Raw genomic sequence first — 13,867 nt, forward strand, 5'->3', positions numbered from 1 at the left:
TGTTTCTCTGTAAACCCTATGATTTTCTTGTTGAACACTGGCCATTTGAATCTAACAATGTGGCAACTCTAGAAATCAGATTCTTCCCCTTCCCCAAGGTTTGCTGTTTTTGTTATTGTTATTTTATTTATTATTATTGTTGTAGCTTCTCTGTGCCCAGCATTAGCCTGAGGGGTAAACTTAACGTCTTCTTGTATCTTTTTTGAGCCTCTCCTTGGGCACACACAGTCACTTTCTGATTTTCCTCATATATGCAGTTGTTTTTTAATATGCTGGTCTTTAATGTCTGGCTCCAAAAAGGGAAAAAGCAAAAAATGAAGTGGTGGAAAAGAGTGCTGGCCCTTTAAATATCCTAAAAGACACTTGAGCCAGATGGGGGAGAGGCTTGCAATAATGGGAGGAGGTGCAACAATGGCTCTCCGACTCTGTGTTTGCACCTCTGTGATCGGAAGCAGCAATCAGAGATCTGAGCATAAATTCCTATTTGGAGTACAGGGTCCCACTTGCTCCCCTCCCCCAGGCTCCCACAAGCTGTGTGCAAGCTGCTCCATGAACATGAGCACAGGTGCCTGCCACATGGCTTGGGGTTGGGGATGGGTAGCTGCTACTGTGCTAAGAGCTGAAATTGACCAAAATTTACCACCCAAGCCTTCCCCTGAAAGTTGCAAGGTTCAACAATCTCTAGAGTTCCAAAATAGTCACATCAGATGATTCTACCAGTGCAATTGTTGTCTAGGTGGGAGACAGATTCCTGGTGCTTCCAACTCCACCATCTTCCCATAATCTTCCTTATTTTTTTTTCCTTAATAAATCTAGGTAAAGGTTTGTCTATTTCATTGATCTTTTCAAAAAAAATTCCTTTTCTTTTCATTCATTTTCTCCACTGTTTTTCTATTCTATATTTTGTTCATCTCTGTTCTAATCTTTTCCTTCCTTCTGCTGGCTTTAGGTTTAATTTCTCTCTCACTTCTGAAGGACAGTTTTGGAGGACAAAGGATTCTTCATTGACAATCTTTTCCTTCAGCACTTTAAATATACTAGCCCACTGACTTCTGGCTCCAAAGTTTCAGGTGAGAAATCTGCTGATAATCTTATTGATGATACCTTTTATGCTACAAGTTGCTTCTCTCTTGCTGCTTTCAAGATTTTCTTTGTCTTTTGCTTTCGACAGTTTATGTGTCTCATTCTGGGTCTCTTTGAACATATATTATTTGTAGTTTGTTAAAGTTCATGGATGTTTATGTTCATGTCTTTCTTCAAATTTGGGATGTTTTCAGGCATTATTTCTTCAAATAATCTCTGCTCATCTCTGTCTTTTCTTCTGGGACTCCCACAATGCATATGTTGATCCTCTTGAAGGTGTCCTACAGGTTCCTTCGGCTTTGTACACTTTTCTTCAATCTTTGTTCTTTTTGTTCCTCAGACTTGATAACTTCAACTGTCCTATCTTTTAGTTCACTGATTCTTTCTTCTGCCTGCTCAAATCTGTCTTTGAATCCCTCTGGTGAATTTTTTATTTACGTTATTGTACTTTTCAGCTCCAGAATTTCTTTTTGGTGTATTCTTTTATTTTTCTCTATTGACATTTCCATTTTGTTCAGACATCATTTCTTGACTTTCTCCATGTCTTCCTTTAGTTTTTTGAGCATCTTTTAAGACAGTTGTTTCAAAGTCTTTGTCTAGTAGGTCTGCCATCTGGCCTTTCTCACCAGTTTCTGTTGTTTTTGTTTTTTGCTTTGAATGGGCCGTATTTTTCTATTTGTGCGTCTTGTAATTTTTGCTGAAAACTTGACATCTGAATCTAATAATGTAAGTCTGGAAATCAGATTCTCCCCTTTCCCCAGGGTTTCCTTTGTTTTTGTTTATTATTTATTTAATTTACTATTACCGTAGGCTGTCTCTGTGCCTACAAGGATCAGCCTGAGGTGTAAAATTAAGGTCTTCTCAGGTCTTTCTGAGCCAGTGCTTTTCCCTAGGCACTCATGGTGACTTTCTAAATTCCCCTGCATAGTGGTTGCTTTTAAGTGTCTTAGTCCTTAAATGTCTAGTTCCCAAAATGGGGGAAAACAGATAAATAACGATGGAGGGAAAGTGCCAGCTCTTTAAATCTCCTGGAAGTTGCTTCAGCTGTAAAGCAAGGGGCTTGCACCACGGAGGGTGGGGGGTGCAGCAATGGCTGCCCACCTCTGTTTCTGTACTTCTATGATCAAAAGCAGCAATGAGAAAACAGTTTCCTGGTATTTGGAGAACATAGTCTTTATTGCCCATCCTGGCTCAGGATGTAAACTGCTCCTGAACAAAAGCATGAGTGACTGTCACCAAAGCTGAGGGTGGAGGATGAGTGGTCAGTGCTGCAATTAACCAAAATTAACTGCAATTTCCCATTCAAGCCTTCTTCTGGAAGTTATAGTCTTTGAATAGAGTCCAGAGTTCTAACATAGTTATATCAAGCAGATTCTGCCTGTACAATTGTCTAGGCAAGAAGAGAAATTCCTGGTGCTTCCTATTCTGTCATCTTCCCAGAATCCCATAACTCTTTTTATATATTGCTGAATTCCACTTATTATGTTTCACTGAGAATTTTTGCTTCTGTATTCATGAGAGATATTAATCCACAGTTTTCCTTTTTTGGATGGTCTTTGTATGGTTTTGGTATCAGGATAATACTAGCTTCATAAAATGAGTTGGGTAATCTCTCCTTTTCTGTTTTCTGGAAGATAATATGTAGAATTGGTTCTTCTTTAAATGCTTGGTAGAATTCTCCAATGAAAACATCTGATTCTTTTGGGGGAACTTTTAAATTAAAAATTCAATTTCTTTAATGTTTACAAAACTATACAAATTATCTATTTCATATTGGGTGAGTTTTGAAGAATTAGTCCATTTCACATAAGTTGCCCAATTTATGTATGTAGAGTTGTTTATATTTCCTTATTATACTTTTGAGGTCTACAAGATTTGTAGTGATATCCCCTTTCATTCCTGATATTGGTAATTTATGTTATCTCTTTTTTTCTTTGTCGGTCTTAGCAGAGGTTTGTCAATATTATTGATCTTCTCAAAGAACTAACTTTTTATTTTCTCTTTCCAATTCCATTAATTTCTTCTCATTATTTCCTTCCTTCTGCACCTCTGAGTTTATCTTGCTCTTCTTTTTATAGGATCTTAAGGTAAGAGCTTATGTTATTTTCTTGAGACTCCCTCTTTTCTAATATAAGAATTTGGTGCTATAAATTTTCCTCTCAGCACTACTTTATCTACATCCCACACATTTTAGTATGTTTTACTTTCATTTTCATTCAGTTCAATATGTGGTTTTTATCTATCTTGAGACTTCCTCTTTCACCCATAGATTATTTAGCAATTTCTTGTTTAGTTTCCAACTGTTTGGAGATTTTCCTGTTATCTTTCTGTTACTGCTTTCCAGTTTGGTTCCACTGTGGTGACAACACACACAGTATGATCTCAATTATTTTAAATATGTTGAAATTTGTTTTATGGCCTTGTCATGGTAAATGGTCTATCCTGGTGTACTGTCCACGGGAACTTGAAAAGAATGTCTATTCTGCTGTTCTTGGGCGAAGTGCTTTGTGTGTGTGTGTTGGATCCTGTTAATTGATGGTACTGTTGAGTTATTATATATCCTTGCTGATTTTCTGTGTAGTTCAATCAATTATTGAAAGAGGGGTGTTGAAGTTTCCAACATGATTTGTCTATTTCTCTTCTCAGTTGTATCCATTTTTGCTTTACATATTTAGCAGCTCTCTTGTTTGGTGCATGGACATTTAAGACTACCATGTCTTCTTGATAGCCTGACCCTTTCATCATTATGAAATGCCCCTCTCTGTCCCCAGTAATTTTCTTTGCTCTGGAGTCTACTTTATCTGTCATTAATATAGCCACTACTGCTTTCTTTTGTTTGAACTACATATCATTTTTCATCTTTTTACGTTCAACCTATCTATACTATTACTTTTGAACTGAGTTCCTTGCAAGGAGCATATAATATGGTCCTGGGCTTTTTGTTTGTTCTTCCCTCCCCAAAGCCCCAGTACATGGTTGTATATTATAGTTGTAAGTCCTTCTAGTTCTTTTATGCGAGCTGCCGCCATCGCATGCCTACTGACAGATGGACGAGTGGTGTGGTTCCCCGCCCTGGAACCGAACCTGGGCTGCTGAAGCAGAGTGCGCTGAACTTTAACCACTAGGCCATCAGGGCTGGCTCAGTAGGGTCCTGTTTTTTATCCCTCCTGCCCCTCTCTTTTAATTGGTGTATTCAGACATACAATTAATGTAATTATTGATATACTAGGCTTCAGTGGGGTTTCTGTTTCATTTTGTTTTCCACTTCTTTCCTCTGCTCTTCATTTCTGTTTTTTTCTGCCTTCCTTTGGGTTACTTGTACCTTTTTTTAGAATTCCATTTTGTTGCGGCCGGCCCCGTGGCTTAGCGGTTAAGTGCGCGCGCTCCGCTACTGGCGGCCCAGGTTTGGATCCTGGGCGCACACCGACACACTGCTTCTCTGGCCATGCTGAGGCTGCGTCCCACATACAGCAACTAGAAGGATGTGTAACTATGACATACAACTATCTACTGGGGCTTTGTGGAAAAAAGGAGGAGGATTGGCAATAGATGTCACTCAGAGCTGGTCTTCCTCAGCAAAAAGAGAGGAGGATTAGCATGGATGTTAGCTCAGGGCTGATCTTCCTCACAAAAAAAAAAAAAGAATTCCATTTTGTTTTATCAATAGTGCTTTTGAATTTATCTCTGTATAGACATTTAGTGGTTGCTCTAGGTATTATATTATGCATACAGAACTTTTCACAGTCCTCTGGTGTCGACATTTTACCAGTTTGAGTGAAGTGTAGAAACCTTACAAGCTTTTAAGTTTTTTTACCCTCTGTCATTTATAATACAATTGTCCTAAATATTTCCCACACACTTTGAGATCCGCCTCAGAAAATATTACAATTTTTGCTTCAAACATCCAATATAATTTAGAAAACACAAGAAGAGGGAAAAAACCCATTTTATTAACTAGCATTTTAACTCTTTCTATTGTTCTATCTCCCTTCCTGATGTTTCAAGATTCCTTTTTTTATCATTTCCTTTCCAATTCAAGAATGTCCTTTAGCCTTTTTTTTATGATAGATCTGCTCTACTGGTGACAAATCCTCTTAGTTTTCCTTCAACTAGGAATGTCTTAATTTCCACTATATTCTTGAAGAATATTTTCACTGGATATAGAATTCTGAGTTACAGTTCTGTTTTCAGTAATTGAAAATGCCGTGCCACTTTCTTCTGGCCTCCTTGGTTTCTAAAAAGAAATCTGCTGCAACTTAAATTGGTTTTTTACTTATAGGTAAAGTATTATTTCTTCCCGCTTTCAAGATTTTCTGTCTCTAGTTTTCAGGATTTTGACTATGATGTATCTTGGCATGGTGTTTTTTGCAGTGGATCCTATTTGGGGTTAGCTCAGCTTTCTGGATCTGCAGGTTTATGTCTTTTGCCAAATTTGGGGATTTTTCAGCCATTACTTATTCAAATACTTTTTCAGCCCCATCTTCTTTCTCCTCTCCCTCTGTGACTCAGATGAAATGAATGTGAGATCATTTGTTATACTCCCACAGGTCATTGAGGCTCTAGTTTTTTTCCTATTTACTCTCTGTTGTTCTTTCTGTTGCTTAGTTTTTATTGTTTTATCTTTATTTTCACTGATACTTTCCTCTATCATCTCCACCCTGCTATTGAGTCCATCTAGTGACTTTATTATTTCCTTTATTGTATTTTTCAGTTCTAAAATTTCCATTTGGTTCTTCTTTATATTTTGTATTTCTTTGCTGAGACTCTAGTTTGTTTCAAGCATTTTTGTAATTGTTCATTAAAACATTTTTATGATGCCTGCTTTAAAATATTTGTCAGATAATTCTAATCTCTGTGTCATTTCTGATATGGCATCTGACGATTGCCTTATCTTACTCAAGTTGAGATAGTCTTGGTTCTTGGTATGACTGATTTTCAATTGTACCCTGGACATTGGGGGTATTACGTTATGAGACTCTAGATCTCATTTAAATCTTGTTTTACAGAACTTCTCTGACATTACACCAACACAGGAAGAAAGACCCCACCTCATTACTGCCAAGTGGAAGTGCAAGGCCACCACCCTGGCTGGGAGGGTGTGATGGTTAATTTTATGTGTCAACTAAATGGGGACACAGAATGCCCAGATAGCTGGTTAAAGATTTCTGGATGCGTCTGTGAGGGTGTTTCCAGAAGCGATTAGCAGTGAATTGGTGGACTGAGTAAAGCATATGGTCCTGCCCAATGTAGCTGGGTACCATTCAATCTGTTGAGGGCCTGAACAGAACAAAAAGGTGGAGGAAATTTAAATTGGTTCTCTGCCTGAATGCTTCAGCTAAGATAGCAATCTTCTCCTGCCCTCAGTGCTTCTGATTCTCAAGTCTTCACATAGATTGGAATCCACACCATCAGTTTGCAGCTCTCAGACCTTCAAACCATACTGCCAGCTTTTCTGGACCTGCAGCTTGTAGATAGCAGATCATGGGATTTCTCAGCCTCCATAATCCTGTGAGCCAATATCTTCTTATAAGATATCTCTCTCCTTCTTCCCACCCCCTCTACTTTCTCTGAAGAACCCTAATACAGAGGGGGAGGAATGCCTTGTAACTTCTCCTAATGTGACTGTCATGGACACTGTGAGGGGGAAAGTGTCATTATCACTGGATGGGCACGACAATCCCATCTCTTCTTGGCCTTTTCTGACATCACCCTAACAAGAGAGGAGGACTGTCTCTTTACAACTTGACTATCACAGAAGTTTAGGCTCCCCACTTAACCTTTGCTGATCAGGATGGGGCCCTATTTTGTTCCACGGTATTTGGCTGGAGTAAAGCAGTTATGGTCTATAAGTTTTCCATTTTTCTAAGTTGCCCCTTTCCTGGTCCTTTGGTGAAACACAGGCTTTTGCTGGGGCTTTTTTTCTTGCTCCCATTGGTGTTTCCACATTGCTGGCTTCTCAAGCACCCAGTCCAGGATATATTAAGCAAAAAGAGAACTCGTTGTGATGTCATTCTTGGGTCTCAAATTCCCTTGCTAGTCTGCCATCTTCTCTCCACCTTTCAGAGTTTTCTTATGTTTTGATAAAGCCCAATTTATTGGTGTTTTCTCTTATAGTTGGTGCTTATTACATTATATTTAAAACATCTTTGTCAAACCCAAGTTCATAAAGATTTTGTTTTTTTCTATAAGTTTTTTAGTTTTAATCTAATTTAACAATTAGATCTATGATCCATTTTTATTTAATTTTGGCATATAGTATGAGGTAAAGATGGAAGTTACTTTTTATGCATATAGCTATCCAATTGTTCCAGAGCCATCACTTGAAAATATTTTTTCTCCATTGAATTGCCTTGGCACCTGTATTAGTCCATTTGCCTGCTATAAACAGAATACCATAGACTGTGTGGCTTATAAACAACAGAAATTTATTCACAATTCTGGAGACCGGGAAGTCTAAGATCAAGGCACCAGCAGATTTAGTTTCTGGCAGGGCCCACTTCCTGGTTTATGGATGGCTGTCTTTTCACTGTATCCTCACATGGCAGAAGGGGCAAGGGAAATCTCTAGGGTCTCTTATAAGGGCACTAATGCCATTCATGAGGACTCTGCCCTCATGACCTAATCACCTCCAAAGGGCCCCGCCTCCTAAAACCACCACATTGGGAGTTAGGAATAAATATATGAAATTTCAGGGGACACAAACATTCAGTCTATAGTATCACCTTTTTCAAAAATCAATGTGTGGGTCTATTTCTGTACTCTCTATTCTTTTTTCATTGACTAACCTGGCTATCTTTATAGTCACACCTTCTTAAATATGTATATGTTTTTTTATAATATAGCCTGTAATCATACAGTTTGAGTCTTCCAACTTTGTTCTTCCTCCTCAAAGTTGGTTTGCCCATTCTGAGTCCTTCATGTATCCACATAAATATTAGACTCAGTTTGCCAATTTGTACCAAAAACCTTGCTGGGATTTTGGTTTGGACTGTATTGAATATACACACTAACTTACAAAGAATTGATATCTTAAGAACAGTGAGTCTTCCAACCCATGAACATGGTCTCTCTCTCCATTACTTTGATCTTCCTTAATTTCTCTGAGCAATGTTTTATAGTTTTGTGTAAAGGTCTTCCTTACACAAAGGAACAAACTTTTTTGTTTGTGTAAAGGTCTCCCTTACATAAACTTTTTTCAAGTTTCTTCATAAGCATTTCATATTTTTCTTGTTTTTTTTTTAAATTAATTAATTAATTTATTTTTTGTGAGGAAGATCAGCCCTGAGCTAACATCCACGGCAATCCTCCTCTTTTTGCTGAGGAAGACCAGCTCTGGGCCAACATCTATCGCCAATCCTCCTCCTTTTTCTCCCCAAAGCCCCAGTAGATAGTTGTATGTCACAGTTGCACACCCTTCTAGTTGCTGTATGTGGGACGCTGCCTCAGCACGGCTGGAGAAGCGGTGTGTCGGTGCGTGCCCGGGATCCGAACCCAGGCCGCCAGTAGCGGAGCGTGCACACTTAACTGGTAAGCCACGGGGCTGGCCCCTCATATTTTTCTTAGTACTGTAAATAGCATTAAATTATTTTTCAATTTCTGATTGTTGCTAGCACACAGAAATACAATTGATGTCTGTATATTGATCTTGCATCTGTAACTGCTAAACCGTTAATAGTTCTAGAAGTTTTTGTAGTCTCCCTTAGATTTTCTGTGTAGGCAAGCATACCATCTGCAAATAAAGACATTTTTACCTCTTCCCACTCTGCATTTTATTTCTTTTCCTTGCCTTATAGAAATGGCTAGAACATCCAGTACAACGTTGGATAGCAGCGAGAACAAATCTGCCTTATTCCTGATCTTAGGGAGGGAACGCATTTAGTCCTTCATTATTGTTATGGACTGAATGTTTATTTCCCCCCAAAATTTATATGTTGAAGCTCTAACTTCCAGTGTGGCTATATTTAGAGATGGGGCCTCCAAGGAAGTAATTACAGTCATGCATCACTTAATGATGGGGATACTTCTGAGAGATGATTAACTGATTTTGCTGTACAAACATCGAGTGTACTTACACAAAGCTAGATGGTTTAGCCTACTATACATCTCGGCTATAAGGTACTAATCTTATGGGACCACCATCATACATGCAGTCCGTCATTGATCGAAACGTTGTTATGCAGCACATGACTCTAAGGTTAAATGAGGTCATAAGGGTGGGGCCCTGATCCAATAGGACTAGTGTCCTTATAAGAAAAGACATCAGAGAGCTAACCCTCTCCCTCCACCCCCATGACCTGTGTTCACGCACCAAGAAAGACCATGTGAAGATATAGTGAGGAAGCCATCTAGAAACCAGGAACAGAGCTGTCATCAGAAACCAAGTCAGCCAGAACCTTGATCTAGGACTTCTAACCTCCAGAGCTGTGAGAAAATAAATTTATGTTGTTTAAGACACCTGGCCTATGGTATTTTTTATGGTTGTTCTAGCAAACTAATACAAGTTCTTTTGGCTCAAAGTTTTTCATGGGATTGCACTTAAGCTGTGAGCCAGGATCATCTTAAGGCCTGAATGGGGAAGGATCAACTTTCAAGCTCGTTTACATGGAGTTGGCAGGATTCAGTTCCTTGTGGGGTGTTGGACTGAGGGGCTTCATTTTCACTAGCTGTTGCCAGGAGGCCTCTCTCAGTTCCTTGGCACAGGGGCCTCTCCATAGGGAAGCTCACAATATAGCAGCTGGCTTCCATCAGAGTGAGAGAGAGAGAGAGAGAGGGAGTAAGGGAGCGAGGCAGCAAAAAAATGAGAGGGCCAGAGAGGTTGCCCAAGATAGAAGCCAGTCTTTTTCTTACCCTAATCTCAAAAGTGACATCCCATCACCTTTTCTATTAATTAGAAACATCACTAGGGGCTGGCCCAGTGGTGTAGTGGTTAAGTTCGTGCATTCTGCTTTGGTGGCCTGGGGTTCACAGGTTCAAATCCTGGGCGCAGACCAACACACCACTCGTCGAGCCATGCTGTGGTGGCATCCCACATACAAAATAGAGGAAGATAGGCACAGATGTTAGCTCAGAACCAATCTTCCTCAGCAAAAAGAGGAAGACTGGCAACAGATGTTAGCTCAAGGCCAATCTTCCTCACACACACACACAAAAATATCATTAAATCCAGCCCACACTAAAGGAGAGGAGATTACAAAAGGGCTTGAATACTAGGAGGTGGGGATTGTTGGGGGTCATCTTAGAGGCTCCCTACAATAAGCTCTCAATAGCCAAATCTAGGACACCTTGAGCAACATATAAATAACAATACTAATGGATTAAAACTGATAGAATAAAAATCCATGAGTCCACACTGATATAAACAAAATACTTGAATAAATAAACGAGGGAGAAAAGACAGCGCTTCCTTACAGTAGAATTCCAATTAATAAATGTAGAAAGAAAACTAGAAACAGAAAATTAACATTTGGTAAACACCACAGTAATAACTGCCGTAGGCAAGAAGGGAATCTAAAATTACCGCATGAAAGTAAGATTGAAAAAACAAATAAGGTATTCACATAGCCTCAAAGTTTCTCCCAAGCTACTATTAATTTAAAAAGAAAAATTTTTATCTTTACAGTGGAGAAATATGACAAATATCAACTTAAAGTGATCAGACTTTACCAGTAACAAGACTTACCAATGTCATGTACCTCCTGGTACGACGCACTGAGGGCAGAACATCACTCTGTAACAGTCTTGCCAAAAATGCATAACCTTAATCTCATCAATCAGAAAACCCAAACTGAAGGATAGTCTACAAAATAACTTGCCCATACTCTTGAAAAGTGTCAAGGTCATCAAAGACAAAGAAAGACTAAAGAATTGTCTAAGATTGCAGGATGCTAAGGTGACAAGACAAGCAAATGCAACATGGGATCCTAAATCGGATCCTGGATCAGAAAAAGGCTGTTAGCTGGACAATTAGCAAAATTTAAGTAAAGTCTGTAAATTAGTTAATAGTATTGTATACACGTTAATTTTCTGGATTAGATAATTGCATTACAGTTATGTAATATGCTAATATTAGGGGAAGCTGGGTGAAGCGTATACAAGAACTGTGTATTGTTGTTATTATATTTTAAACAGCTTTACAGACATAAAATTTACCCATTAGTAATCACTCCCTATTCCCCACCCTCCCTTAGCCTTAGGCAATCACTAATCTACTTTCTGTCTCTGTAGAGTTGCCTATTCTGGACATTTCATATCAATGGAATCACACAATATGTGGTCTTCTGCGACTGGCTTCTTTCATTTAGCATGTTTTCAAGGTTCACATGTTGAATTGTGTCCCCCCAAAATATGCTAAAGTCCTAATCCCCAGTACCTGTGTACGTGACTTTATTTGAAATTCGGGTCTTTGCAGACGTCAAGTTAAGATGAGGTCATTAGGGTGGGCCCTAATCCACTATGATTGAGTCCTCATAAAAAGGGGAAATTTGGACACAGAAACAGACACACATACAAGGAAGACAATGTCAAGACACAAGGAGAACACCATCTGTAAGCCAAGGAATGCCTGAGGCTACCAGAAACTAGAAGAGAGAGGTGGAAAAAAGATCCTCCCTCACAGCCCTCAGAAGGAACCAACCCTACCAATACCTTGATTTCAGACATCTAGCCTCCAAAACTGTGAGACAATAAATTTCTATTAAGCCACCCAGTTTGTAGTACTTCGTTACATCAACCACAGCAATCTAATATACCCATGTTGTAGCATATATCAGTACTTCATTCTTTTTATTGCCAAAATATTCCATTTTGTGGATATATCATATTTTGTTTATCCATTAAACATTTGGGTTGTTTTGACCTTTTGGCTATTATCAATCACACTGCTATAAACATTTGTGTACAAGTTCCTGTGTGGACATGTTTTAATCTCTCTTGGGTATAAACCTAAGAAAGGAATTGCAAGGTCATATAACTTTAACTTTTTAAGGAACTGCCAAACTGTTTTCCAAAGTGGCTGCACCATTTTACATTCCCACCAGTAAAGTGTGCAAGTTCCAAATTCTCCACATCTTCACCAACACCTGTTATTGGCTGTCCTTTTGATTATAGCTATCCTAGAGGGTGTGAAGCGGTATCTCATTGAGTCTTTGATTTGCATTTCCCTAATAACTAACAACATTGAGCTTCTTTGTTTTACGTGCTTATCGGCCATTTCTATATCTTTGAAGAAATTCCTATTCAAATCCTTTGTTCAGTTTTTAATTAGTTTGTCTTTTTTATTGAGTTGCAGGAGTTCTTTATATGTTCTGGACCCTTATCAAATACATGATTTGCAAATATTTTCTCCCATTCTGTGGGTTGTCTTTTTGCTTTCTTGATGGTGCTGTTTGAAGCACAAAAGTGTTAAATTTTTATGAAGTCCAATTTATCAATTGTTAAATCTTTTATTATATTTGCGATACTTCTGTACATCTAAAACTACTTCAAAATAAAAAACTATGTATAAAAGTTTATGTAAAAAGCTTAGAAGACTATGTGCTAAACTACCAACAGGAAGCAGAAATGGAATTTTTCATTTGCTATTCAACACAATTCCGTTTCTTTTCTTTTTCCTGGATTTCTTTTCCGGATTATACAAGTGAGCAGATTCTCTGTGGAAATTTTGGAAATTAACATCATTAGTAAAGTCACCATCCAGAGATAACCATTGTTGTCACTTAAGTTTATATTCTTACACAAATAAACATTTATAAAAATTTGGGATCATTTGTTCTATGAGGGGAGAGCCACGTAAACAATTCCGGGATGGACGACTCACTGACTAACAGGAACACCAAAAAAAGGTGCTCCACCAGGGGCATTCAGGGGGGTGATGCCTTAGCTCGCCTTGCAAGGTGAGGGATGGCTCTGCTTTGGTGGAAGGAAAGAGGGAGCCTTCCAGACAGAGGACAGCCACGAGTAAAGGAACGTAATGGGAGCATGATGGAAACCCTTCATAGTAAGCCAGCTGGACCATACTGGATTTTGAAGAGCCTTATGCGACAGGATGTAATCCTTGTAGGCCGTGGGGCATCCTTGTCGAGTTTTGGGCAAGGGACACGGCTAGGGACCGTGGAAACGTCTATAATACATTTTATATTCTGACTGAGTACACACACACAGGTGACCATATGTTGGCCAGAGACAACCCCAGATTACACCTTTGGGCCTAGAGTAACTATACTGCACTTCCCTTTCACTCCCAAAAATGCATGATTTTGGAGGATGCGTGTTATCATCTACACACATACACACAACGGAACTTGCACACTTCCCACCTTTACTACGTGAGATGCACTAATATTCTGTATTCTGTATTATTCCAGTTTTTAAATGTTGGCTGCAACCCGTTAAACTGATTTCGTGACACACTAATTGTTCCTAATCCACAGTTTGAAAAACTCTGACCTAGATGCCTGCCAGGTCTTGGGAAAAAGGGAAGGAGACAGAGAATCAAGTTTGGATGTGCAGTGTAAGGCCGTGGTTCTCAGCCTAGGCAGCGCCATAAAATCACCCGAAGCATTACTGAAAACGCACACCTCCAAGCCCACTGCATTTAAAACTTTGTTATGTGTATTTCTACGGAAAGAGCTGTGACATATTTGACACGTAACACGTAAAAGGGTATGAATACTTACAGACTTAAGTTCAAAGCAGAGCTGAGAACCACTATTTTCAGGAGTATGCGACAGCCTGGGAGGGAGCCCAGGAGGCAAGGACAGGGAGCACGGCCGCCGGCCCCTCCCAG

General features: G+C 39.2%; 1 protein-coding gene across 2 annotated transcripts in view; it reads right to left on the bottom strand.

Moving 5' to 3' along the window:
- Nucleotides 1-13,867, bottom strand: part of URGCP (upregulator of cell proliferation) — a 72,309-nt gene extending 58,442 nt beyond the window's left edge. For both annotated transcript variants that reach the window (XM_058534699.1, XM_058534698.1), the window contains exon 1: nt 13,758-13,867. The gene's annotated coding sequence lies outside the window, so the exon portion shown is untranslated. The remainder of the gene's footprint in view (nt 1-13,757) is intronic.

Source organism: Diceros bicornis, chromosome 41 (genome assembly GCF_020826845.1).
Source record: "Diceros bicornis minor isolate mBicDic1 chromosome 41, mDicBic1.mat.cur, whole genome shotgun sequence".
Classification (NCBI taxonomy): Eukaryota; Metazoa; Chordata; class Mammalia; order Perissodactyla; family Rhinocerotidae; genus Diceros; species Diceros bicornis.